Genomic DNA, 23,902 nt, shown 5'->3' on the forward strand with positions numbered 1-23,902 from the left:
AGGAGGCTAAGCAGCTCCTTACATAGGTGGAAGCAGCACAGAAAAAGGAAGCAATCCTTAAGGCCAGGTTGGGGCCTTGGTTGGATGAAGCCTACCTAGTTTCGGCCAACATACAGGAAAAATTGGCAAACTTGCAGACTACACAGTAGAAGATCAAGTGAGCCGGTGAAGGACCAACCACAAAGTAGCTAGTAGAGTAAGTGAAGCAAGCAGCCACACAGAGAGCAGTTGAAGTCACAATTGTGTAGGTAGAGCTGGGGGATCTTTGCAGTAAGATTACCGTGCCAGCCAAGTGACTCGAGGGCGAGTCACGACCTTTGTGTTGGGGGTTTGTTGGGATGGGGTCCCCTAGGTCAGTTTTGGGGCAAAAGCCCAATTTTAGATGTAAAAGGATGAAAAGTCTCCACAAATTGTGGTCACGGAGCACGTAGCTAGTTAAGAGTGAAAAAGGGTTTTTACCCTCCTTTATGTAAAGTCGAGTCGGCTTTTGAGATCTAACCATGGTCCGCAGACCATGGGATTGTATAAATAGATGTTTCTTAGAGAGTTTAAGGCAAGAAAATAAAAGTCTATGAGTACAAGCGAAGAAGTCTAGCGAAAAGAAGTATTGAGTCTGTAAACCTATATTAACGGTAAATAAAGAAGATTATTACATAAATTCCTGTGTTTTCTCTCTTTACTTATGTTATGTGTGATTGTGATATATGCTATAATGGAATGATGTCTTTATAAAATAATGATGTATTGATGCGCGAATTTACTTGATCCGTCTTATTATTTGAACGCAATTAATGTTAAGTGATTACACGAAGATCACAACATGGTTTGTTAAAGTTATCAAACACTTAGTTAATTCCGAGTAATTATTGATATAAGGGTAATCTAAGGTGCGCGTAAGCAGCTAATTGGCCTATTCAAGGTCCACAAAAGTTAGACATAGACCTTTGCGGAGGTCTAGAGGCTGGTTCAAGGAATTTACTTCCATAAGCCATAAGCGCTTAAAGATCTGCGCAAAGGAAGATCCATGTCATAGAAGGACATCACACTAATCTCTAGGTGCAGAAACTTGGTTCCAGGATTCCCCCATACTGCTTCAGGCGAGACTTTAGTCCACGCACCGCAGATTAATGCCAAAATGGACAATAGTGTAGGGATTTGTTTGGCGTATCTGACTTTGAACCTAGGTCAAGACTCCCTAAGCCAACTGTATTATTTTTAGTCAAATTCACACCTCTTTTCCAAAGGTAGCATACTCGCAAATGTAGTGAGCGAACAATTCTTTCGACTGCAACATGAGTTATGCTTCATGTAGTCAATCCATTGGGAAAAGTTACGCAGCTCAACACACTCACAAAAACTATTCAAGTTGCAACTTAGGACTTACTGCACCAACACCTAGAAGGGATGCATCCACACAGGGATGACATAGCTCTATAGAGGCCATTGCCATGAATCTCACAACTGCCATGGGAAACGATGGCCAAACTACCACCACTCAGCCTACTCAACCTATAGTGTAGTGTCAGGCCACCTTCGATCTCACCACTCCATCAGATCCGCTCTCACCACACAACGATCTACTAGTGATCTATGATCTGTAGCTTTTGGGCCACACACCCGATGCCAAGATCCACGATTTCCATGAATTCTCACCCCCACACAGCACACTAGTAGATCCATCTCCCACTATTGTAGATTCACTCGAACAATAACTCTAACACCTCTTGAGCAAATGGAACAACACCTCACCTCACCGTGTCAAGCCACCACAATATTCAATGGCATCTATCCACAAATCCACAATCTAGCAGTCTTCACACCACGAACTCCGCGTTCAACGAGCTGGTCAATGGAGCAGTGCAATTTCTACATCCAAATTCACGCTGATGGCCTGTGCTAAAATAAATTTATGTAAGAGAAGGTCGAACAACGCGACTTTATTTCTAGGAAGGGCACTGGCCAACACCTAAAAGCACATTTTCTAAGAAAAATGGGCTCTGATAAAATTAAACTTCAAAGAAAAAAAATTATTCTCCGTGCTCCGCCTCCTCACCAGACCTTCTTTGCACCACTCAGGGCCACAATCCTACCCTAGGCACTCACCCAATCACCAAAGAACTCTGGATTTACCTCACTCAACCCTGAATCTCTAATACCATGTTAAAAACTAGAAGACACATGATATATTCAATAAACTAAGAAACTCTTAGGTGAAGGCTTCTCCTGGAGACTACCTCTGGCAGAACACTCTACACATTCATCATTAATCATCATGAATAAATAGTTTACTAGCAAATAAGGAGGTTATAACAATCACCTAGAAAATAGGAACAAATTCCTAATCTAAGTCTCACACATAACTAATGAACTGACTCTCTCCAAGAATACATTTCTCCTTTAACTTTAACACATAAATATAATAGGACCATATTTGTCGGCAAGTTCTTTCATAACATGGTGAGGAAATTCTACCAACATATGTAAATTCCCATTGATGGGAAATGGAGATGGCCTTGGAGGAAGTTCCAGTATCTCTTGATTTCTTGATCGCTTCATCTTCAAACAATATTTGCAGAAGAAGAGGATTTTCGAAAGGAATATCATGATCAGTACTATTGTGGTAGCCACTACCCAACTCGTAAGAAAGTTCTCCTGTAGTCATTTTCCCTATCCATGAATGTCTAACTTCATGGTGCATTTATGGAATTAGAGATGAAAATGGAAATAGGATGGAGACAAGTAAATGAATGAGTTGATGATGTCAAAGGGCTATCGACAATGGTATGATGTTGAAGCAAAGGCATGGCATCTATGAGCTTATAAATATTTTTCACTAAAAGACGTTGCCCTATACCAGATACCTTTCAGTGAAATGCATGTGAATCCCGATTGTTATATCATCACCACCGAATGTTTTATAAGTTAAAATCCAGATTTTTTCACCAATATTTTTGGTATGGTAAAATCATTTTATAGGCTAAATGAGATGCACGACAGGAATTGTAGAAAAGAAAAGAAATTATTTCCAACATCATGATATATATATATATATATATATATATATATATATATATATATATATATATATATATATATATATATATATATATATATATATATATAGATATATGATTTTATAAAAAATATGTTAATACTAGTAAATCTCTCTAAAGTTGCAAAGGAACATGGAAGGAATAGAAGATTTTGGAAGTTCATCTTACCACAAACAAAGGCCAATGTTGAATGCTTGTGTATAAGGTTTTCCAAACATTCTAATGAAAGCGCCACCAAGCAGGCCTATTTATCACAATCTATGCATAAGCATTGAGTGTTAACAAACCTTGCTCCACGTAAAGAACTTCAAGTATTAATGAGATCCCTTTGAGAGGAAACCTTCTCTTTGTAAATGAAATCCATGGTTTTTATTTCTAATTTGATGTCTCAGATACAACAAAAGTGTATCCCACCAAACCATTAGATGTTTCTATATGTGGGAAGTTAATTCATCAAAGATTCGCTTATAGCATATTATGTCATCAACAAGGATGCTATAATGCATTTTTTCTTAATCCTTTTGGAGGAGTCCTAGGTGCCAATGCCCATCCACTTTCGAACTCTATTCCTTCAAGGATAGTGATGTCTTGGTGAGTATCATTTCATATGTATCGGTTTGTAAAATGTCGACCAATCACCTTTCAAAAAGATGCCAAACATAAAATCAAATTTTTGGGCAGATTACAACTTAAAAACTTTGAACATCCTATGAAATTGACCATGGGGCCATGATCCCATAATTTAAGAAAGAAAATTATGCACCATGGTCTAAAAAGCAGGTTATTATTTCTTGAAAATATGACTTTAAAATAAATACCTAACCTAACCATAATGTCCAAACGTTGTTCTAGTAATGCGACCACCATTAAACCTTGGTCCTTCATATACATAGTTATATGTCCCTAGTGAGGAAGTGATTGATACATGAACCCACTAAGAATTGTTCTAATGAATGAATGACATTTTCACATCCACAAGACTAAAAATAGTCTATGGGACCAAAACAAAAATACCCATTAGCTGAACAAATGATTTGAAAGGTTTCTCAAGAAAATGGGTAATCTCCAACACATCTAGACCTTTTAGATCAGATGCAAATGGAGCAAAATGGTATGGATAAAACCATAGCCATGAGGACACTCCTTGATAATAGTAGTGCATTACCCATACAAGTCCTTTTCTATACTTCAAGACCTATTTAAGTGCTTAGGTGACATGGCAAGGAACCTTTCTACCCCTTGTCTTAGGTCTTTCTTAAATCTTAGTCATTATTGCAACATCTTTTTTGACATATTCAATGACCTCTGGTGTTGATGCTCCAAAATTTTCAGCATAATATCTTGCTTTCCATCTAGGTTCTCCTATTTTAGCCTTCTCAACCTATGGCTGATAGGAATCTGAACTTTCTACAATTTAATTTTAAGTCTTGATATATCTTGTTCTTTGTCACCCAGTGAATCCAAATTATCCATTTCCTTATCGCCCAGTGGAGGATCATAATCTGACATATTTAAGTTCTTCAATTTGAGTCTATATGCATCTGCATGTTCCTATTTCAAATGAGCTCACTTTTGGAAAATTCTATCCTCTTAAAATGATACAGAGTGAATAAAATGTTGCACCTTGTCAAATTTACCTCACCCACATCTATCATATAAACGCCCATTGCAGCAAACTCCTTTTTGTATACAACCATCAAAAATTTCATTTCACCCTCACAAATTTCCAATGTAGACATTGTTGTAGAGGCTACAACCACCCTCCAAAATTTTCCCTATGCTTCGATTTTGGAGCCTTTTTTTTATATGAGCTTAACTTTGACTGTTGTCATGTATTCATGATTTGATTGAGACTTATCCATTTCATCTGTGCTTGTGTTTTCTTATTTTTACACTTAGCTGATCTTTATAAGTCACAAGATAACCTCCTGACTTGGCCTTACAATAGTTCTAGGCGTGCCTCCAAAAACTGTGCAATCCATGATGGCAAGCCAGCCTTGATGATTGGAATTATGTAATCCAGACTCGTAGATTTTCCTTGGGCTTAGAAAATGTGCATTCATGGAAGGAAACCCATCACTAAGCACAAAAACTGCACAATCCATCACTAAGATCAAAAACTGTGCAGTGCACTAAGCCAAAAATTTGCCCAGTTCTCCAAAATTGCGCAATCTTTCCTGATAATGTGCATGGAAATTTTCCTAAAAAAGAAGAAAAGTAGAAAAAAAAAGAAAAAAAAATCCTAGAAATTAGGGATTCATCATTAGTTTTCCGAAGGTGGCATATTCCCTATTTTTAGAAAATTCCACCAAGTATCGATTTTTCGTTGATTTTAGACATGCATGTCATAAACTCTAATTTGCTCAAATCTATTTAATATATGCCTCTAGAGATCATTTTTACATTAAATCTTGGAGATATAGCATTCCCAAGGAGATAAAGGAACCTTCAGTGGAGTTTTTGCCATTTTTTCTAAGTGAGTTTTGCTTTTGTCATTTTTTCTATCGCTTTTTGTCGTTTCGCTTATATGATTATTGTTTTTCTTGTGTCTCTTCATGGATGTTTCTGTTTTAACTTGTATTATATGGTAGAATTATTTTTTATGTTTGTCATTTTTCTTTCATAAGTGTCGCATTGATTTTCTTGTTTCTTCACATTGCGATCATCGTTGTGGCGACTCTCCTCACACATTTGTTCTTCCTTCCGTTTATTAAGTTTCTACATTTTATTTACATTGATTCATCTATACTTAGTCAGATCTACACTCGAACTCACATCATCACTTAGATTTGCATGTTTCCCACACTTCCACTAAGCAGATCCATACTTCCCTTGGTTGGTTTTCACAGTTCCTTGCTGGGCAATGTGCAATTGCGTAGTCTCAAGCCTCAGGATGGTATTGCGCATTCCGAAGTCTCAAGCCTTAGGATGGGATTGTGTATTGCAGAGTATCAAGCCTTAGGGTGTCCCTTGGCTGCTGGGACTATGCAATGCAGAATTCCCATTTCCAGTCTCCCTCACTTGCCCAAGAAAATTCCACATGTTTTCTCACCAGTGCACTGTCTTTCTTCCTCATCTTATTGTGAAGATAGATTTGAAAAAGGCTAATGTTTGCTTGCCATGGGTGTATTTTCTATCCCACGGGTACCATAGTTTTTTATCACTTCTCTCCCGTAGTCATTGTTACCATGGCACCCAAGAAAAATTCTTCAAAATATACCACTAAGAGCAGTACTAGGGAAGCAGTTGATCAAACTCCAGTGAACTTTCCAGTACACACGGACACTGAACTGTATGTAGAAAAAGACCCAGATCTTACATGGAAAAAAGTTAATGAATCTTTTTAAGAAAAGGACTTTGCAGCAGATCTCAAGGACCGACAGGTATATATTAATGTCCAAATATCAAAGCTACATAGGTTTTCATGCATATATCTAACCTTCCATGTGCAAATCTTATCAACTGGATTGTCTCACATGTTGATGTGAAAACTACAACTTTGAGTAGTACCAACGGATGAAGGCTTTCTACTTTTCTGGTAGTAGATTACTAACATATGTACCATTTTCCTAAGCCAGAAGCATGCATGGATTCACTTTTCTCTGCCACCAACAACTATGTGGTCACAATGGATGTTGTTAAGAGATGGGTGAAGGAGCCATCAAAGTTTTGACAGACACCCACCAACACATACAAGAAAAGATCTCTCAAGAGGGCCTATGAGATGTTGATCATCTTAGCTTGAAAAATGCATGGTCAACAGAATATAGAGACCTTTTCGGAAGGGTGGTCAATCCTTCTAAACCATATCGTGAATAATGGGAAGCCACTCAACTGCTCAGATTTTTTGTCTCAACAGTTAAGGATCCATGTAGGTAACACCTTGAATCCTCCCAAGCGTGAGCAAGTAAGATTTTATATGTCTGCATATTTTTTGCATGAAATCTATGGACATAATGCATTTCCTGGTATGAAATGGGCTTAGTCAGCTTGAGAACTTGTCGTGCACATCCACTGCAAGCTGCTCTCAGATTGCAGCCATCGAAGGGTTATGGAGAAGCTAACTGACCACTTCCTCATTCCTCTATACATGACGATATTTGAGGAAGAACCACCTTGCATGTCGCCTGCGATAATGGAGGCAATATCAAATATCACAGATTGGTTTGCTTCACTGGATGACACCTTCCTTAGAGTATTCGATAGAGAGAATCCACCGCATGTTTTTCCAAGGTATTCCATCGAAAATCTCATCACGCAAGAAGTGTTGTATCATCTCGCCACAGGGTTATTAACTGATTTTCACAACAAGAAGAAAGCACCTTGGCCAACTCTTCCTATGAAAATTGGATTTTACAAGCTAAATAACCTAAAATTCATGGATACTGAAGGAAAGGAGATAGATAATTTTTCATTCGGTACTCAAGACTTTAATTTGTACAATCCCCGTGGTATTTTCAATAACCATGGTGTGAGAATTCACTTTAAGTGGCTCAGGGGAACATTTGACTTGTAGGAGAAGAATCTATGGAATAATTTTTACAATGCATCTAGACCCTGCGAGTCGATCAATATAGAAAGAACTTCACAGGTCACTATGTAGAAGGAAACACCTCCAAAAGCAGTGACAATAGAAGGGAGCAACCCTATGCAAGATAAATGAAAGAGAAAGGTTGCTCATAGTTTAGGGGAAGAAAGAAGCTGCAAGATGACAGAAGATCCAATTGGTACAAAAGAAGCTTTAGCAATTCAGGCAGCGAGGAAACAAAGGATCCAGAGAGTAGAATAGAGGGAGATGGAAGAGAAACAAAGGAGATTGGAGGAAGAAAAGTAGAAGCAAGAACAAGAAGAGATGAAGAATTTAGAAGAAGAAGAAAGGAAATGCGCAATAGCAGAAAAAACAACACAGAAACAAGATGAAGAGCAAGAACAAAGCCAACCACCAACAAAGGAGGAGGGAAGATAGATGCAGGATCAAGATATTTCTCAAAATATTGAGAAAATGATAGAGATTGATGATACAAAGGCAGAACCAGAGCTGCAGAATCAGGATGTCGACCTGATTCCTAGCACACAACAGGTCACTATTTAATCTCCACCACTTCCAGCATCAGAGTTAGCTCTGGGCAAGGAATGGGAAGTTATTCCTCTTGACAATGATCCAGTTATGGACATGTACAATTTGTCATACGATGAACTCCAGAAGAATATTGTACATGTGTGTAAGAAGCATTTTTCGAATGATCTTGCATCTCCTTCTTTTATGAGAGAAAGGGTGATTATGGCCAACACTAGGAGAGATCCTGAAGCCATTGCCTCAACCAACTTGACCTTCGCAGGTGCAACAAATTCGAATGTTCAGTGTTTGATGGTTGAGAATAAGAAACTTTCAAAGAAATTGTAGGTTGTCAAGTAAGAGGTTGAACAGCTTCGTGCAGCATCTCGGAATGCAACTTTCTAATAGGTCTACTTAGAGGAAATTAAAGCAGTGATTCTTAATGAAGTATCAGCACTTGAAGAGACCATGCGAGATCTCTATGAGGAGTTTGTTACCATTCATAACATATTTTTCTTTGTTATTTTCTTGCAACAATAGTGTAAACACTTTGTTATAACTTTTCAAAACGTGCAAGCTACAATTGTTGCCATGAATGAATGCACAATGCGATACAAAGGCGCACCGCTTGACTTGGGTAAGAAGATGAAGCCCTAGGTAGAGATGGAGAAATAAAGAGTGCAAATTTGATCCAGAACAATAAACAACTTGCCTCATTCATTGACAACATTCAGGCCTCATATGCATGGATATACAACATTCTGGATTTCTTGGTGAAGAGCCACAAGATCACATCAGTTGTCTCACTCACTGAAGCCAAACATAGGAACTAGGTTAGAAAGGAGGTAGAGGAATACTTTGAGTAGCTGAGACATATTGCCACTAAGGAGGAATTGGAGGTGAACAGACAAAACATGCACAACTACATTGGTGGTCTTTTCCAAGTGCAGACAATGTTGATCATGCTTCGGAGGGAAGTAGAAACTAGTTCCAAAACATTGTACCCGGATGACATGGAGGCTAGAGTCCACTTCCAACTAGACACCATCATGAAATTTGGGGATGTCATTGTGCAATACCAGGCTTGGCACCACTATGTGACTGGCAAACATCAAGTGGAAGTTTTTGAGCTAGAGTCTCCCTAAACTCAAGCATCATAGTGTTTTGTCTTGTTAGGTTGTCAAGTTATCTCTACCCTATTTTGTCTTATATGGGTATGAGTGTAAAATGTAATATTATTTGTAATTAATTGTAAAGTGGAATTCCAAGTGTCAATATTGGAATGCGAAGAGTCATGATGTAATGTAATGATTTATTTTGTAAAGAAGTTGAAGAGTCATGAGGGTAGTCCAAAGGTCACAAAGGGGAGTTGAAGAGTCACCCCCTCTTATTACAAATATAACCTCATAACTCATGTAAAGGGCTTGTTGGGAGCCAAGATTTTGGCTAGGCTAAGGCTTAGAAGGATATTGGGAGCTTTGTGAGAGCCTTGACTTCTTTGTAGCATAGAGGGAGTATACTTCTTTGGAGAAGCATATGTCGTTGACTTCACGTTCCACTATCAGGACTAGTGGTTCGTCAATGGTGTATGTATGATTCGAACTTTCAATTTTAATAAAAGCTTAGAGTTGGCATGATTTCATGCATATGTTGTGAATATAGTAGGACTATTCTTATTGTGTTTACAATGTATGTTATTTAACTTACACTTATGATTATGAACTATTTCGTTTGCATTTTTATGAATATTGTTGAATACGTGTTGTTGTATTAATTCATCACTGTTAACTTGTGGATTATTCTGCATATTATCTTGTGGTCATTATGCTTGTGGGTTCCTTTCAAGTTGCGTACTATTACAGGCTTTTAAGGGGCTCACTTCCTTTTCCCTTTGTGTGTTGGAACCACCATGCATCGTACTTGACCTTCCGTATGGTTACACACTTGCTTTCACCAAAGTTACCATAAACCACTCTATGAGTTTTTGCAACCAAGGCACATCATTAACACCCCACTGTGGGGACTCCTACTCTAAACAGTGTGAGGTATAGTTGGGACTTTATATCGGGGAGATCCCCTAAATGTTGGCGGGTCCAGCACCATCAACATGCATGTGTGGAAGGAAACCATTCCTCACAAAAGGAACATAAAGACAAAATCATCCATGAGTCATGGAAAGTCCACCTCAAATGGAGGTTTTTGTATCTTCATGTCATACTCAAAGTACTCTCGCAAGGTCTAGATGTTGAGAAACTGATAGGGATTTTTAGGACCAAGAATCTTTTCATTCCCCTCCTCATCCAATTCTCCTAGATTTCCTTCACAATTAGATTCCAAATGACCAACCTAACCACAAAGGTAGAATTTTTATTGCTGACCAGGGAAAGTGACAACCTCTCTTAAAATTGAAAAGTGAATTTCATGAGTTTCCAATGCCAAGATAATTAAATATGCATCTAATCCATACAATAAATGACACGTATTTGGATTGAAACTAGGAAGGTTTCTTTGGAGAAGTATGTAGGACATGATTTTTTGTTGCCCCTTTAATGGGTTGTTTTTCTCGAAGTTGTGGTATATACATACTAAGTATATTGAAATATACCTTTGCACATCTCAAGAAAGATCATGCCATGTAACACAATAAACACTCATCACCTCCTGATCTTCCATGTTGCATTCTTCATGCAGGGAGATCCAATGAGAGAGAGCGACATATGTTTTTCTGTTTTTCACTTCAAATTGTACATGTCTCTGTGTAGAGGTTGAGAAAGTTTGACATATATGAGTTGAAAAGAAATGGGGAGCGACACAATTATGAGAGATTTCATGGCCCATTGCTAAGTCTGAGTGTTTCAGTGAGGTCATATTGGTTCTTTTTCTAGATCTTCACATCCACTTTGGTAGTTTTGGGCATTTTTTCGCAGAGTTTGCTTCTAAGAATCTTTGGAAGTGGCCAACACAGCATTAGGAATTACTATTGATAATGAATGAAAGATCAAATATTTGGAGTTGAAGAGTAAGAGAACTCATCGTTATGTAACATTCAATATTTATGAGAAGCTTCAATAGATTATCGTGCACAAGATTGGCACTCTTGGGAAAAATTATCATGATTTCACTACTTCTCTTCGTGAGAAGGAGTGCAAATATGTTGATTATGACTTTGACTTTGTGAATAAAGAAAATGTCAAAAGAGAAAAATATTTTTCATTGCATGGTCTCTTGACAGTTCCGAGGTCCTAAACAAGATGTTGTATGCAAGCTCCAAGAAGAGGTTTAAGAGAGAGCTTGATAGAACCTAGTGTGAATTTCAAGCAACAAATGCCTTTGAGATAAGCATTGATAATATTAAAGACAAATCACTCTAGACTTCTTATGATTTGATGTTTGCATTATATGTTGTGTGGGTATGAATATTGATTTTCTGCATGGTTGAGCATTTGGGAACTTCCTCTTTCTTAAAGTAGATCCCATTGCTTCAGGTATTATGAAACCCTCCTAATTTATTAAAAGCGAGTAACAAGTACAAGGATCAATACCCCACATCTACTTTATTAAAGTGGGTAACAGGTACAAGGATCAACACCTCGCATCTACTTTATTAAATTAGCGATTTTGAAACCTCCTTATAAAACAATTATGGGGTGGTTATAGCACATCACGTTTTTTTCACAAGTTACTGAACCCCCTGTTTTACTAAATTAGGCGAGAGGTACAAGGATAAATAGCTTGCATTTGTTCTATTAAATCAGGGGTTTTGAAACCTCCTTGTAAAATAATTATGAGTTCTTAAAATGAATCCCATGTTTTCAAGAGTTACTCAAACACTGGTAGTTTATCAAATTGGGTGTCGGTGAAATATCCTCCTACTAAAACAAGATCTCATTATTTTAGGAATTATTGAAAATCTTCTTTTTTATTAAATAGAGTGCTTCAAAAGCTCCTTTTTCAATTTTTTTTATCAATGGGTCATAAAAAGAGATGTCCCATCATTTTTTTTACAAAATTAGAGGTTTTGATTCCCCACACCTGATCTATTATATTCTAGGGGATTTAAAAAATCATTGTGAAACAATTATCAGTGCAACTCTACTAGTTTGTTAAATTGGCCTTTCTGAACCTCCTCCATCATTGTTGCAAGAGTTAATGAAACATCTGATTTTATTAAATCATGGGCATTTTGAAACCTTCTCTTACTTGAACCAGATATCATTATTACAAAGTTTTGAAACCCTTATGTTTTATTAAACATAATGGGCGATATATCAAGGTATGTGACTGATCAGCCTCATCGTTGGGTAATTATATGGGCCTTAATTCACCTCCTAGCTTAGTCAAACCAGCTATTCTCACAACCTATTACATACTTTTGATTATATTTTGTTTATGAGATGAGTTAGAGTTGGATATTTTGCTTTGTGGTCTAATGTGCATTTAATGCAGGATTAAAGGATAAAAGCAAGGAATTTTGTAAAAGACCTTGGTCAAGATTCAAATGGGACAAGCGAGAGGAATTAATGGAGGTAAATCTCCTCATTTACTATCCCCCCTTCGAATATTCCTCCATCATCTTGGAGTGCAAACATCCAAATCATGAGGACTAGAAGGCAGCTGAGCAAGTGAAAGTAAAAGCACCAGTTTATCTCGAGTTTGGAAGCCAAGCCTCCCTAATTTTAAGGAAGTTGTTGGAGACTTTAGTCGTATAAGTAGAGAGTCCTAGGACCTTAGTAGGATTTAGAATTTTGATTGTAAAACTCTAATTTATTTTCGGGTTGCAAGACTTGTGATAGTTTTTGATGTAATCCATTGTTTTGATAATAAGAATGAGTTTTGTTTTGAGCCGGCACTGAGTTAACTTAAAGGGATGAAGCTCTTGGGTTAGGGCCCAACCCTAGCAGCTACGGCTCCTATTTATTGTACATGTATGCTAGCATATATTCATGGTTTAATCATTCATTTTCTTAAGTAGCTGCATTTCCATTACAGTAGTGTAGCATAGATTGGTTGTGTTTTAGTTTGCTTCCATTTGTGCCTTCTTTCAATTAGCAGGTTAGCCAGGAGTTCTTGCATGAAGTTTGTTGTCTTGATTCAGTACAAGGTTCATTCCATTGTCATCTTTTTCCATCACTTTTTGCTCATATGCTCATTTCCTTCAGCACGAAATCCTTAAGCAGAAGCTAATAAAACACGTCTTGATTAGATTATACTTGTAGATTTCCTTAGCGTCCAATCCACAAAAAACCTGACCAATCACTGTCTGATTCATTTCAACACTTGACTTTCTTCACTCCAGATCTCCACCACCGATCTGTCTATCTTGATCCAACGACTATCGTGAATTCTTCCACCTACTTTATGCACTCCAAATCTCCACCGTCGATCTATCGTGCCCTTGATCCAACGGCTATCACGTCACCCAATCGTCAACTAGCTTGGCCGATCTCCACCGTTGATCAATCCCGCATGATCCAACGGTTATCACACAATCTCGCGCCAATTCTTGCACAACCGATATCCACCCAAGAGCACGCGAGAAAAGTGGTTTTCCTGTGCTACGTGTCACTCACTTAGGCTAATCGCGTGAAAATTAGAAATACAGCTTACAACTTTGAGGGCGTGTGAGAAACTGCTTACCACCTACGAAAACCCGCTCCATCATTCTACACATTTTTCCCGTGATAAGATCTCTGCCACTCATCCTCCGTTAATCATGTTCGTCCATCTATTAACTTAATCTCCCACGATAAGATCTCCACCGCTCATCTTCCATTAACCCTGTCCATCCATCTATTCACTCAATCTCATGCGATAAGATCTTCGTCGCTCATCTTCCGTTAATCCTGTTCATCCATCTATTCACTCAATCTTTGCGATAAGATTTTCGCCGCTCATCTTCCGTTAATCCTATTCATTTATCGATCCATCCATCTATTAACGTAATCACCTACAATAAGATCTTCACCACTCATCTTCCATTAATCCTATTCATTGATCTGACTGATCCAACGGTTCCCGTGCACTATTGCTTCATTACATCCTCCTTTCACTGATTTCAATCTTCGATTGCTCTTCCGCTTGAAAACAAATTTAGTTTAGTTTCCTTGCTTACACCTTAGTATGGTTTGATGCTCTTTACTTCTGCAACTTAGATAGTAGCATTAGGTTAGTGTTGATTTAGCAATTCTTCTTAGCATAGTTGTTTAAATGGTGAATTAGGATATGGTGTGATTTAGCATTACCTGTTGTTTTCTTCATTACTGCAGTAGAATAGCTCTCTTAGAGTAGATTTTCTCTTCTTCCATCAAAGAATCAAGCTTCTTCTGACTCTATAGAAGTCTGGCTTGGAACCCCTGGGGTCTCTTGCCAGATGAATAGTGACAATAGGCAGGACCTTCACTTTTACTTGTGCATATAGCACTGTCACCTCCAAGTTTGTACGAACCCCAGGTTGATAAGTAAAGCTAGTAGCCCAGGAGTTGCAACATCCTTGCTGCAATACTAGTGCTCATCACTTTTTGGCGTCATTGTCAAGGAGGTGTCTGAGTAGAATGTGAGTACTGCTTTCTTTTCTTCTATTTCTAGTCTCCAATTTTCTGCCATTAGTTTATTTCTGCAAAAGTAATCTAGTAGCTTCCTTTCTTTCAGTTGTCATTATCTGCTTTCCTTTCCATTCTGCAAGTAGAATTTCAATTCAGCAAGTAGTTTTTTTTTTTCTGTCAGTAGTTTTCATTCAATCAACAATTTCATTTCTGCAAAGTACTTTCCAGCTTAAAAAAATCTTATAAAATCCAACCCAAAAACATTTCCTTTCATGCCTCATAGGAATAGGGATAATTTAGGGAAATTCTTTCCAAATATCCCCACTGCATCCAACAACCAACCTTCTCTCTTCTTCGGTGGCTGTGAACTGGAGGAACCTTTAAGTGAGCAACCTGACATATTTGAAGAACCTACAGGGGAAGAAGAAGAAGAAGAACCCATTCCTACTGAACCAATGGCTGAAAACCGAAATGACAGAGGAAATAGAGAGAGAGAATTGAGGGTGCCTTTCCCATTAAGGAAACCAATGGGGACAATAAGATGAAGAATATAAGCCCCTCTCTTCTACCTCATTTCCATGGCTTCACCATAGAGGACCTTGTCACTTTCCTATTTGAGTTTGTTGTTATATGCCGAACCTGTGACTATACCGATGATGAGAAAAAGTTAAAATTGTTTCCATCTACCTTCAAGGATGCAACATTGCACTGGTTCATGGGTTTACCTAGAGATAGCATCACAACTTGGGCTCAGATGCAGCAGGATTTTAACAACAAATATAGGGACTACTGTAGGTCAAAGGATACTAAAGAAGAGATTTTCAGGATGACCATGGGCTAGGATGAATCCTTAGAAGACTACGAAGAAAGATTCTAACTCAGTTACAAAAGGGCCAAGTGCACACTTGACCCCGAGTCACTAAAGTTGGTCCTACTTAGAGGAGTAAGGGAAGATCTTCTAGATACCTTACATTTGTTAGCAGGAGGAGATATCTACCAATTACCCTATGAGGATATCAACACTATCTTTAGAAACCATTCTAGGGAAGATTTCAAAAGTGAGATGCTGCAAACCCTTGCCTTGCAATTGGACACCATGAATATCAAAAGGAAGCAAGAGGAAGCAGAGAGAGCCTTGGCCATATTTTGTCCTAGATGCACCAAGAGGCATCCTAGGAACGAATGTCCATTGAACTGCATTGATATTTTCTCGGTCTATGAAGAAAACCACTCCACAGACAAGTGCCCTTCTTTACCCAGACTCAAAGTTGTATATCAAGGAGCTGAAGGGGTCAATGAGTAGCTTTGCTACATCAACCAAAGGAGACCTCCTGGGCCTAGACCATACCAGCAGGGTATGCAAGGGTCATCCCATGCATATTACAACCCCAACCAAACCACAACTATACCTTCTTGGGGACCCCCTGCTCATCCTTCCTAGTCTACACCCCCTCCTTGGTCCTATGCATCTCAGTATCATTCCCAACCATCCAGCCAGTCATTTCAACCTTACATTCTGCCACAACCTCAGTGGAATACCCCACTCCAGGGGTGGAGGCCCCAATACAACAATGCTCCAGCTCTATTGCCTCCACCACCTACCCAACCATAACTCCTACACTCTGCTCCACCCAAGCAACCCTAGATGCCTACCCAGCCAAATCCAAACCCAAACAATAGGCAGGCTCAACAAGTATACAGTGGAGAGACATCATACCTAGCTTATGCTGTAGAAATCCAGGAGATCAACCTAATATTTGGGATAACTCTCCCGAATAGGGAGGTAGAAGAAGAAAGAGAGGAAAGAAACCTTAAAGTAAATCCACCCTTTCCTGAGAGATTAGCCCAACCACTCCATCCTACCCTAGAAGAAATTGAACTTCTGAGAGAATTGAAAAATCTATGTGTAAAGATCCCCCTTCTTCAGGCAATAAAAGATGTTCCCATTTACAATAAGTTGATTAAGGAGAAATGCTTCAAGCATCCAGGAAGAAGAAAAAGGGATGCCCCTACCATTAATGTCATTGGGCAACTGTCCGACTTAATTCTGGGGCAGGTAATATGTCCGAAATATTTGGACCCTGGAAGACCTATAGTAGATGTGCACATCAATGGCACCATCGTCCCACACACTCTGATCGATCTTGGGGCTACCATTAATGTGATGACCAAGGACACCATGCTCAAGCTCAACCTCCAAGGGTCATTGAGGAAGACCACAACAGTTCTACAACTTGCAGACTGTTCCACGGTCACCCCTGAGGGAATTGTGGAGGATGTGATGGTCCCCTTTGACTCCTAGGAGTACCTTTTAGATTTCCTAGTTCTCTAGACTAAGACTAAGCTTACTGGTTACCCTCTCATCCTTGGGAGGCCATGGTTGGCCACAGCTGATGCTTACATTAGCTGCAAAGCTAGGAATATGACCATCAAGAATGGGCATATGTCCAAGCAGTTAGTCCTATACCCTCCTACTTAACCTTCTCTAGAGCATGATTTACCTTTATGGTTGGAGTAGGAGGAAGAAGATGAGGCTTATTCAGCCCAACTTTATGCTTTGGAAGCAACCATAGGAGGAGGACAACAAGATGAGGATGAATTAATTGAACATCTGCTCCAAAGCCCAACTCCTAGTTCACTACCATTAAAAGAAGAAGTAAGGGAAATCTAGAACAATAATCCAATTGACTTATGCTTAGCCAATTCCAACCCATTCTGTGTCAAAACCATAGAATTTGGCCCAAAGAAAACTTTGAAAATTAATCCATCTCTTTCTACCCTCGAAGAGGAAAAGCTATGCAACATGTTGAGAGAAAACCTAGAAGCCTTGGCTTGGAGTTACAAGGAAATGAAGGGAATACACCCCTCAGTGTGTACTCACCACATATACATCAAAGAATGTTGCAATCCAGTCCGGAAACCACAAAGGAGGATGAATCTAGCTCTTGAAGATATAGTCAAAGAAGAACTGCAAAACCTACTAGATGCAGGATTCATTTACCCTATCTATGACAGTGAGTGGGTCTCTCCTTTAGTGTTAGTTCCAAAAAAAAATGGTAAGTGGAGGACTTGTGTCGATTACAGGGAATTGAAAAAAGCCACAAAGAAGGATCATTTTCCCCTACCCTTCATTGACCAAGTGCTAGATGGCCTGGTAGGGAACAAGTTCTTTTCTTTCCTAGATGGATTTAGTGGGTACAACCAAATCCAAATCTGCCCAAAAGACTAGGATAAGACCACATTCACCTGTCCTTGGGGTACTTTTGTCTATAAGGTCCTTCCTTTTGGCCTATGCAATGCTCCTGCCACTTTCTAGAGAGAAATCTTGAGAATTTTCGCCGAATTAGTATGTTAGCGCTTGAAATTTCACCTCAGGCTGAGAAAGGCAAACCTCAAGGCTACATCAAACCATTCAGCCTCGTAGCTAGCCCTACGGGGCATGAGAAGGCTCTCTCCGGTCAATCTCGGTAGATCTTCAATGGGATGAGATGACCAACAAGGTAAAATTGATATTAGGCTAGTAAACTGATTAGAAAGGTTGATTTGGGTGTTTTTTGGGTTTTTGGTGGTAATTTGAGGGAATGGCAATTTTGAGTGCGGGGATTGGACACAGTTTCTGCAGGGGATTCTTTGGGGCGAGGTAGGAAACAATATTGATGCCTTTAACTGAGGTGGATGATCAAGAATGAAAGATGAGGAGCTAAAGAGAGCAAACAATGACTTTGAATTCCCTTTAGACAGTAGAAAACATGGAAATTAAACAAATTTAAAAGCAGAGCATGGCTAGCATGAATTCATACTTTAACACTTCATTTGTTTAATGTGCAGCAGTAAAGAAAGGAAATGAATCACATAACAAAGCTTAAAAGAACATTGAGAAACACACCATCAACACATCAGTCCACAAGAATCCCAAAGATGACTGCAAAACCCTGGTCTTCCTTAGCCAAAAATTGCAGAGATACAGTGAAATAATACAATGATAGCTTCTCCCTCAAGAGTCCAACCATGAAAATGAGCAAGAAAGTACATAATATAGATGATCTAACCTCTTTCCCTACCTCCATGGGTCGACCTCACTATCCTAGGAGCTGTTTGAACCACTTCTAAACTAAGCACTACAAAATAGGCAGTCAAAACAACTTGCCTCTATAAACTTGGAAACCAGTTCATACATTCAATTTTTACCCTTTACATGCATAAATCTTCTAGAAATGTTAAACAATGGTAAAAGTATCCAAAAAGTGTCACAATTACATCCATGAAGATCATCATTAACCTCAGAAAGTCGAAAAGGGTCAAATCTGCAATTTCTGGGCTGAACTAGTCAAATCTGGCAACATTTCCTCAACGGGTCGCGCACTTTGGAGCTCTGTTTGGAGGCCTTCCCGGTATCAGAATTGGCTACAGGATAGCTCGTTGGAAAGGTCTACGAGCCTAATTTCCAACCCAACCGGAATTTTTGAATTTGGAGGTAATTTTCCCAGTCAAAACTCAATTCTCCCAAGACTGCTTCTGCAACTCAAAAAAGGGGCAGAAAGTCAAATTTGGCATGTATTTTGACCTTCTGGAGGCCCAAAACCCCATAAAAACTCAAGTCCATCCATAGGCATGTGTAACTTTGCGTGAAAAATCTAGAAATGTTGAGTTTTTGCAAAACGGAGCTACGATGACAAAGGGTCTCATCGGGGGTGAGACCCGTTGAGAAGCCAAAACCTGTAAATTTCCAAAAAATACCAAAATTACCCAAAATTCTCAAAAAAATTTGGGATTTGTGCTATAGCTGATGCTAGTGAGTGCCATGATCTTTGAGGGATGCCTCAGCCAAGATACGGAGTGGATTGGTTTCTTTCTCTGTTTTTTGTGCCTTGGCCAAACTCCTTGGATCCGGCGATTGTAATTTTGGCATTTCTCTAAAACCATGACACTTGTGAAAAAATTGAATGAGGTTTTTCTTATTTGGCATGTTATGGACAAAAACCTCTCTCAGTTTTCGAAAATTCATCTTTTATTGCTCTGAAACATCATTTGAGTGCAACTTGTCCCGATGTGTGAAACAAGGAATTTTGTCGAAATGGAGCGAAATGAAGGGGATAGGGGGCTTCTAAATTCTTGGGGAAATTTTTGGGAGTAGGGAGGGATGTTAGGGAGCAGAGGAAAGTGGAATCTCAGAGATTGAGCAAGGGGAAGGGGTCCAAAAGGGCAAAACACAGGCCCAACCTAGAAAATTGCCAGGTTGTAGCTAGAAACTAGGGTTTGTGGAAAAATGAAGAATTTGGGGGATCTCAGTGATGGGAAGTGTTTGATAAGGTACTTTAAGGATAGGGGAAGGTGTATGAACATCTGGATACAAGTTTTTCCAATGATTTGACCGTCCAAGAGAAATTAGCTTCAAAACCCTAGGAGAGAGAAATGAACTTGCCAAGGCACAACTGAAGCATGAACAAGGTGTAAAATGACTCATTAGACACTGACATGATAATGAAAACCCAATGAATGATGATTGACTCAGCTGAATGATGACATGGACTGACATTTGGGCAAACCCTAGGCCTAATGCCTAGTGACCAAATTTTGCTTGAAGACTCACTGAAATGACAGAATTTGACCTTGACACTCTGAGACCACTTTGTAAGAGCATATTTGATCACTGTAGGAAGGCTGGAAAGAATGACACTAACATTGGCTCCAATGGGGATGGTAGCTCCTTGGAGGTGCCAAGAACCATAGACCTCTGGGAGAGCAGACCAGTGCCTTTCAATCATTGGGCAATGGAGTCAAAAACTCAAGCTGAAATGCATGACTGAAAACCGACTCAAACTAACTTAACAACAAGACTGAAAATGGACTAACAAAGGACTCATGACTCAACTAAAAACTGACTCAATACTTAAACACAATCGACCAACTGAAAATGATGCTCAAAGTGGAGCTTATTCATCACAACCTACTCTAACAGTTTCATTCATCACCTGATCAAGTGAAATGAAACAACCAATGCAACCAAGTAAGTATCTCATCTGCTGTTTGAAATCTCCGCAAGTTCTCACTTATGACCAACAAGAGAGATCTAATGAAAGGAAACTCCCATGACAACTTAGAAACAAATCCGTTGAATGATATGAATTCTCTATCCACCTCCAAAAACACTGCATAAGGATCTTGAAATTCAAGCACACTGGAACTTAGCTCATCCAATGGATTACTTCTCGTTTCCTCATACCATGAATGCAAACTTTGATCTAAGCCTTGTGACGAGACCTCTGCTAAAAATGACAAAGAAACCGGCTGCCGGATCAAATTCATATCAGCACATGTTTCAAGCTCACATGTAGTCAATGGAGAAAGACTTTGACTGCAAACCTCATCCAAAACATCAGCAATTGGATCATGAAAAGCTTGAAAAGACTGTTGCAACCCATTTTCTATTGGTTCCAGTGTGATTACATGATTGCCTACATGCTGCTCATTCTTCACTGAAGATGGACTATGCAAATTTCCCTTCAAATACTGAAATGATTCAAAACAGAAAGGTAGGGAACCTTCTTGTATCATTTGATCAAATATGTCAGCTTCCATGCTTTCATCTGCAACTTGACAACCAATGGCATTTGGGGACTGCAAATCTGAATATGTAAAGTCTGGAACAAGGTTTTTATTGCCTTCAAGATGGTCTAGATCAAGACTTGTTGACAGCTGATTTCTAATTTCATGGAAGTTGTCTCTAATGAACTGACATGAATCAAAACAAAAAGGCAAAGATCCACCACTTACTTCAAACTGTGCTGCACTTTCCTCGTCAATGTCATAGCTGATATGTGATGGCTGAACATTGTATTCAAGCTGCTGAAAATGAACTTCCTCCTCCCACAAACTAGCTGCTGATTTGTCTGCAAGATTAGCTTCTGTTTGGAGAACATAATCATCGTCATACTCATCAAAATGAGGCAAATCATCACTATAAAACACATCATCAAGCATGCATGTCATATCAACAGATCTATCTTCTCCAAGATGATTAATAAGACAATCATCATCAAATCTATAGCAATTGGCATCAGAAAGAAAATGATTTGAATCAGCAACTTGTTCTTCTTCAATCAGCGAGCCGTGAGCTGGGACATCACAATCATTCCTTGTGTTGATCTTGTCCATCATTTTTTCCACGACACTTACCAAAATGTCAAGCTTCACCTCTAGAGATTTTGATTTGGCCGGATCTATGTTTTTCATCTCTTGTTCTTTCAACCTTGCCCTTCGGATCAGCAGATGAGCCTCTACACTTACTGCACTGTTTTGCATCTCGTGAAGTGTTGCAATATCCCTTTCTCTTAGCTGAAACTCCATCTCCGGATCAAAGGCGCCCGGGTAGTGCAAGAGAGCAGATCTAGTAGTAGGCCTTATATCAACTAGCATTGAATAATAAACTTGATTAAATCTGGCTGAAAACTGTTGTACTGTCTCCCTTGGCAATCTTTTCAGCTGGTTATACTCTTCTACAATCAAGAAAAGGTTCTGCCCGATCATCCACCTGTCGAGAATTGACAAACTGCTGGAAATCTGAGATGCTTGCATCAGGCAGGGCTTTGAACCAACTCTTCTCTTTGGCTTGCAAAGAAAGAGAAAAAAGCCTAATACTAACATCTTCTTCATCAACTTCAAAAAGATCTAGAAAATTCTCAAAATTCTGCACATGTTTCTCAGCGTTGAAATTCTTACTTTCACCATCAAACATCGGCAAGTATAGATCATAGTTTTTGGGGAAAGCATGAAGAACAGAAGGTAAAACAAGAGGTTTATACCGATCTGGAATTTTACAAGGTATAGGGGTATGTACAGCAGGTATAGAATCAGACTTGGTCTTTTGAGTTTCATCAATTTGAAGATAGTCATCACAAAATTCGGAAAAAGGATCTTGATCAAGCTCAAAGGCATGCAAATCTTTGGTATTCACAATCTTCGAAGGAAAAGAATTAACTGTAGGCCGAAGATCTCTCCTCAAATACAGTATACTTTGCAAAGCCCTTTTTACATTCTCAGGAAAAGAGGAGAAATAATTTATGACAAAGAACAAAATGTCTTGGATGAAATTCCAACTTGAGTACCTGATCTTGCCATGTTGTCCTTTCATGTTTCTGCTGGTCGGGATCATCCTCCAGTGGAGTCTTTGGATCTGATCACGAAAATGATTTAGAGTCGCCAAGTGAATGATTTCAGCCTTTCAAGTGTCTGATCGGTGTCCACCATCAACAATCAGATCTAAACTTGATACATGTACTGGGGTAAAATGCAAATGAAGTGTCCGTATTCACAAGCTCACGGAGATTGACTGAAGCAACGTTTATCTACTAACGCTGATGTAGAACAAGAGCATTTTCGAAGGCTACCTGGCGTAACTTCAGGCTCCGTCTAAGACTTATGAAACAAACACATCAATCCACAAACAAGTTTGTTCTCCCCAGTATGGTCGCCAGTATGTTAGCGCTTGAAATTTCACCTCAGGCTGAGAAAGGCAAACCTCAAGGCTACATCAAACCATTCAGCCTCGTAGCTAGCCCTACGGGGCAGGAGAAGGCTCTCTCCATTCAATCTCGGTAGATCTTCAATGGGATGAGATGACCAACAAGGTAACACTGATATTAGGCTAGTAAACTGATTAGAAAGGTTGATTTGGGGGTTTTTTGGGTTTTTGGTGGCAATTTGAGGGAATGGCAATTTTGGGTGCGGGGATTGGACACAGTTTCTGTAGGGGGTTCTTTGGGGCGAGGTAGGAAACAATATTGATGCCTTTAACTGAGGTGGATGATCAAGAATGAAAGATGAGGAGCTAAAGAGAGCAAACAATGACTTTGAATTCCCTTTAGACAGTAGAAAACATGGAAATTAAACAAATTTAAAAGCAAAGCATGGCTAGCATGAATTCATACTTTAACACTTCATTTGTTTAATGTGCAGCAGTAAAGAAAGGAAATGAATCACATAACAAAGCTTACAAGAACATTGAGAAACACACCATCAACACATGAGTCCACAAGAATCCCAAAGATGATTGCAAAACCCTGGTCTTCCTTAGCCAAAAATTGCAGAGATACAGTGAAATAATACAATGATAGCTTCTCCCTCAAGAGTCCAACCATGAAAATGAGCAAGAAAGTACATAATATAGATGATCTAACCTCTTTCCCTGCCTCCATGGGTCGAGCTCACTATCCTAGGAGCTATTTGAACCACTTCTAAACTAAGCACTACAA

The 23,902-nt window shown here is 39.1% G+C and overlaps 1 pseudogene; it reads left to right on the forward strand.

Moving 5' to 3' along the window:
- The window catches only part of LOC149252032 (uncharacterized), a 44,817-nt pseudogene extending 33,269 nt beyond the window's left edge, over positions 1-11,548 (forward strand).
- The last annotated feature ends 12,354 nt before the right edge of the window (positions 11,549-23,902 follow it).

Source organism: Pinus tabuliformis, chromosome 7 (assembly GCF_031772625.1).
Source record: "Pinus tabuliformis cultivar Carrire ecotype Pingquan chromosome 7, CPIR1, whole genome shotgun sequence".
Lineage (NCBI taxonomy): Eukaryota > Viridiplantae > Streptophyta > Pinopsida > Pinales > Pinaceae > Pinus > Pinus tabuliformis.